Source organism: Sarcophilus harrisii, chromosome 2 (genome assembly GCF_902635505.1).
Source record: "Sarcophilus harrisii chromosome 2, mSarHar1.11, whole genome shotgun sequence".
Classification (NCBI taxonomy): domain Eukaryota; kingdom Metazoa; phylum Chordata; class Mammalia; order Dasyuromorphia; family Dasyuridae; genus Sarcophilus; species Sarcophilus harrisii.
Genome location: NC_045427.1, coordinates 220,419,185 through 220,424,733, shown reverse-complemented (window position 1 = coordinate 220,424,733; position 5,549 = coordinate 220,419,185). Strand labels below are relative to the sequence as shown.

The window sequence follows — 5,549 nt, the reverse complement described above, 5'->3', positions numbered from 1 at the left end:
CAAGACAGAGGACTGTAAAAAAAATTCAGACTAAGGAAAGTATCCAGAAGGAAGGCATGGTTAATTGTGATAAATGATGCAAGTCTAGGCGGCTATGTTATAACTTGGGCAAATCATTTAACCTTTCAGTCTCAGTTTCTTCATCTGTAAAATAGGGATAATAGCCCCATTCTAACAGGGTTGTTATAAGGATCAAATGAGACAGCAGCATCTTTGCAAAATTTCAAGTGCTGTATAAATTCTAGTTATTGTTATGAGATCTAATTTCCTTTTCTCATTCTTCTTCCTTTTTTTTAATGACCTGCAGCATTTCACATTATTGGTCACTTTTTCCTCCTGGATACTCTCTCACCTTGAGGTCTTGGTGATTGATACTGGTGTCTCTTGGTTTTCTACCTTCCTATAAGACAGTTCCTCAGTTTTCATTGTTCTATCTTCATTTATGTCACACCCATAACCATGATTGCCCCTCAAAGCTTGGTTGAAAAATTGATCATCTATAAGGAGCATGCCAGATGGGGGTTTATAAGCAACAATATTAGGGAAAAAAACTCAACTTCTCAGAGTTACCCCTAGAACTCTAAGGGGAACAATTATTAACTCCCTTTGGGGACTCTTCCAATGTTGGTAGTAATTGGGGAAGTAGGCCTGTAGGGGATACTAAATAACAACTCCCAGATGCAGACTAGTCTTTTCTCTATATACTATCTTGCTTGGTAAGCTCAGCAGTTCCCAGGGGTTCAATTATAATTTCTATGTATCTGAGCCCTGTGCTCATATATATGTCCCTAACCTCTCTCCTGACCTCTAGTCCCTCAATGCCAACTGTATATTAGGTATTTCTAATTCACAATGTCCAAGACAGGACCCATCTTTTATCCCAAATCCTCTCTCTTTCAAAACATTCCTATCATTATAAAGGTTACCACCATACTTATGCTCACTTAGGTTTGCAAGCTCTATTATAATGGGCTGAAACTGAGTTGATGCACTGAGGTCCAAGCACTTAAGGCTAATTGCCAGTTGGACAATACTCTATTAGCATATGCTTGGAGAAAGAATGGCCCTGCCCACTACTCTGTGCAGGCTTAATCTGTTGTATAGGAGATTGGGTGGAGGATTTTAGAGGGTGGAGTGAGAAAGCAGATTTGTATTGTAGATTTCTATCGCTATTTCTTTCTCTTAGTATCGCCATTCCGATCACGTCCACAAAGAATAAAAATCAAAGACTTTTGCTTATCCTGACTCTGGCTGATTCTAAAGTATCCAGGGTGCTAATGCGGTCTTCATACTTGATGTCATTTTTAACTCCTCAACTCATTTATCCCATATAACCAATTTGTTTCTAAATCTTATTGTATTTTCTCATGTGAAGGAAATATTGATTTTCATATTAATAGATATGACATATGTAATGAATATACTAATAATTTAGATTTTTCAGAGCTACCATTTTTTCTATCACATTCTGATTTTGGAGTCTTACAATATAGCTTGAAATGATCAATCAATTTTTGACAACGCTTTCTTGTACATGTTAAGTAATATGAATCAAAGATTGCAAAATCCATTCCCATGAAAAATTCTGGTCCTTTTCTTCACCAAGTAAGGGAAATTTGAAATAATCACTTAAGAATTGCTTCCACAGGACTAGAGAACACCCATATTGTCCGGCACCTGTAGGCTTGTCTTGGGAAACCACTTGGTCCTTTCCTCCCACCTATGATTTATGTAAAAAAATCTCTGCATTTATTTTTAGCAGGGAAGGTCTCTTTCCTAGGAGAACTTCCAGTTTGCAAACCATATTACTCACTCTGAAAGTGATTAATTAAACCACTACTTGATCTTTAGAAACAGGTCTTTAGGCCTGTTTTATGCAGATCCAGCTATTCACAGTTGAGAAACTGATTCAGTAAAATTCTGTTAACATTAATTGGTAGCAGTAGTTTTAAGGGGTAGTTGTAGAAACAAAGTCTCAATCTCTCCAGTATCTGAGAGATGAACTGGGTTCCACTGGACTTTTTTCTGTCTGGCACCTGTCTGGCAAATTCAATGCTCTGACTGTTGCTGGGTCTGGTCTTATTGGGCCCAGACTTTGATTGAGCCCACTTTTCATTTTGAGGCATATTCTAGGACCTTTTCCTGACTCAGACCACTTTGTTAAGGCCTGCTTTTGCATGACTGGAGTTTATGTCTATCTTTTCTCTTTTATAAATGCATGTCCAGTTAAGGACTACTATTTTTATTTTCTGCGTTGGGAAAGAAATGCTTACATGATTGATTTTATGTGTGTTTGAAACTGGGTTGAAATTCAGATTTTAATTGTGGGCTTGGTTAGAGTTATAGAATGTTTACTTTTGTAATTCAAGTGTATTACTAGCACTGTGTGAATTTCTTAAATTTGTATACTTGAGTTGTTATAATTCCTTTACAGTGTACTTGCATCTGTGTATTGTGTGTACTTGTTAGTTAAGTGGTGTTATTATCTATGGGTTTCTACTTTTACAATGGGATAGCTATGTGGTGTGGACAAAAGAGAAGTAGAAACGGTACCTATCCACTCTCCCCAAAAATGCATTATGTGCCTTTCAAATGAAAAAGAAATATGGCTCTGAGTGTCCCTCATATATTGGCAGGATTGGGTTGACTTGAATAGGGATGATGCTATACTTTGTTGGCCCCATTAGAGCTTCTTTTTTTAAGACCAAATTAGAGTATTTAAAGCAGAAACTGATGAATGAGGTAATAGCTTCTTGAATGGGATAGGTATAATAAATGGTATTCAGAGGCAAAGGAAAGAAAGAGAACAGAGTCTGAATTAGAATCAGTGAAAGAAAGGACTAAATAATTTGAAAATCTTCTCCTTAACAGCTCCCAAACTACCCAACTATCTAAATTATACCCAACTTTACAAAAGGTAAAGCTCCCCAGTTTCTATGTCCTCTTTCAAGGTGCAAGCCAAAATTTCATCCAGAAAAGATCTCAAGAACAGTAGCTTGATTAGGACTTATGGTTTCAAGTCCTAGCAGTGTGGAGAACTCCGGACTATTGTCACAAAGAACTCCCTCCCCACAGAGAGGGTCATCCCATAGGCTTTGCTGAGTAGTTCCAACTCACCCTGTATTCATATAGACCTGGGTATCCAAATTTGTATGAATTCATGTTTGCCTTAGTCAAGAAAGGGCAGACTAAGAATTGGTATCAAAAAGCTGGCTAGGAGGAGCAGCCTGTTTGGTGACAGAATGTTGATAAGTTCATGAAACCTGAGAAGGTAGTGCTGGTCTTAGCCGGGAGATATTCAGGTGGAAACCCATCATCATGAAGAACATTGATGATGGGACCTTGGAAGGCCCAACAGCTATGCCTTAGTGGCAGGTATTGACTGTTACCCTCACAAAGTGACTTTACCAATGGGAAAAAAGAAGATTGCCAAGAGATCTAAAATCAAGTCTCTGGGAAATTTTACAATGACAACCACTTATGCCCACTAGATATTCTGTGGTTATCCCATTGGACAAAAGTTGTCACCAAGGATGTGTTCCATGACTGTACTAAAACATAAAGCAAGGAGGGAGTTTAAGGTTAAGTTTAAGGAAGGATACAAGATGGGCAAAAACAAGTGGTTCTTCCAGAAGCTATAGTTTAGAACTACTCTCTTGGTCAGTAAATAAAATGTTTATTAAAAATGAAAAAAAAAAAAAAAAAAGAACTGAAGGAGGATCTGAAGACAGATTGGGATTCCAATGGGCAATGTAAAGAGTATTACCAACTTGCCCAAATTATGGATGAAAAGCTCCTTAAGGCCATGTCCCCAGAGTTCCTTTAGGAGTTCCTTTAACCCATTGATTTAATAAAGGCCTTAGATACAAAACAGAAATTTGTCAGTTCTATGACATTTACTCGAGCTGTGTTGTAAGACTCTGACAAAAAGCAGAACTAAATATACAGGCAATAGATGGAATTATAGAGGCAGATTTTGACCTAAAATAAGGAAAAAATTCCTAAAGACCAGAACTGTCTCACTATAGAATGGATTACCTCAAGAAATAGTGAGCTGGTCTTTACAGGAAACCTTCAGGGCAAATTGGTTAAACATTGTTAAACACTCCATAGAGAAAGTTGTTGAGGGGATTCCAAGTTGAGGGTTGGTTTGACTTGTGGGATCCTTTCTAATTCTGAACGTCTATAGTTCTATGACAAGAAGACAGGTGCCTGGCTTAAAACAGTTTATCTTCATGTCCTGGAAAATATGTAAACATGTAAAAGAAATGCATAAATCAGCCTACTATTCATTACAGTTGAAGGCAGAATATGTCAAGGTCAGGACAGGGAGTATGGCTGAACAGGCAGGAGTGATTAGAAATGGGTGGAGGAGGACTGAGAGCCAAGACTGGAAGGAGAAAAGGGGGGAGGACAGCAGAACTAGAGACCAGGGCAGGCAGGGAGAATAGCTCGTCCAAAAATTGCAAGTGGGATCCAGTAAGTGATGGGAGGGAACTAGAGGCATTTTTGCTTGGCTGGATTGGAGGGCGGGGGGCCAGGTTGTCACAGAAGATGAAGTCAGTCAAATGAGGGACTGCCAGGCAGGGAAGGACCTTGAGACACGTGATAGGAACCTGGATCCATATCAGAGACCATCTGTCCCTTTAGCCTTTTGCCAAAGGATTCCCTGAACTAAGATATCTCTAGCTTTCAGTTGCACAAGGGAATGTTTTCTCCACTTCTCTGGACAGCTCAGATCAGTTTGCTTCTAAGGCCTCAATATTTGTATCCTTGAGCTAGTGTTTGTGTGCCTAAATAGCCATTTCTGCCCCCCTTTTAGGGGCAGAAGACTGTCCAGTCTTGTTACCCCAGATAATACTTCTGTTAAGAATCAAACTGTGCCCGAAGCCCAGCCCTCCTCCTCTTCCTCCCCAGTCTCTGCTCCTGCAGATGCTCTATTCAGAGAGTGAGAATCAAGTACCCACGCTGTGCCCAGCACTGTGTGCTTGGCAGAATAGGAAGCTCAAAAGAAAAAACTATCAGGTTTTTGGCATCTCACAGTGAAGCAGCTGGAAAGAATAATAACAGCCAGCATTTATATAACACTTTAAGGTTGGCAAAGTGCTTTAGATAAATGGGATGATATATTCTATATAGTATAATGTATTATTATAATATGTTATATAACATACTAATATATATTATATATTATATATCATAAATATATATATATATATATATATATATATATATATATATATATATATATTTAAAGCACTTACTGTGTAACAGGCACCTGAGCTATGTTTATAGCACAATTATATGGGCAGTTAGGTGGCGCCATAATGTACAGTGCTGGGCCTGGAGTCAAGAAAACTCATCTTTCTAAGTTCCAGTGTTGCCTCAGACACTAAATAGCTGTGTGACCCTGGGTAAATCACTTCACCTGTTATCCTCAGTTTCCTCATCTGTAAAATGAGCTGGAGAAAGAAATGGCAAACTATCTTTGCCTAGAAAACTCCAAATGAAGTGCTGACAAGTGAGAAACAACTGAAAGAACTGAACAA

General features: G+C 38.5%; 1 pseudogene; it reads left to right on the top strand.

Annotated features, from left to right (window-relative positions):
- The first annotated feature begins 3,250 nt into the window (after nucleotides 1-3,250).
- On the top strand, nucleotides 3,251-3,706 carry LOC100924881 (annotated as a pseudogene).
- The last annotated feature ends 1,843 nt before the right edge of the window (nucleotides 3,707-5,549 follow it).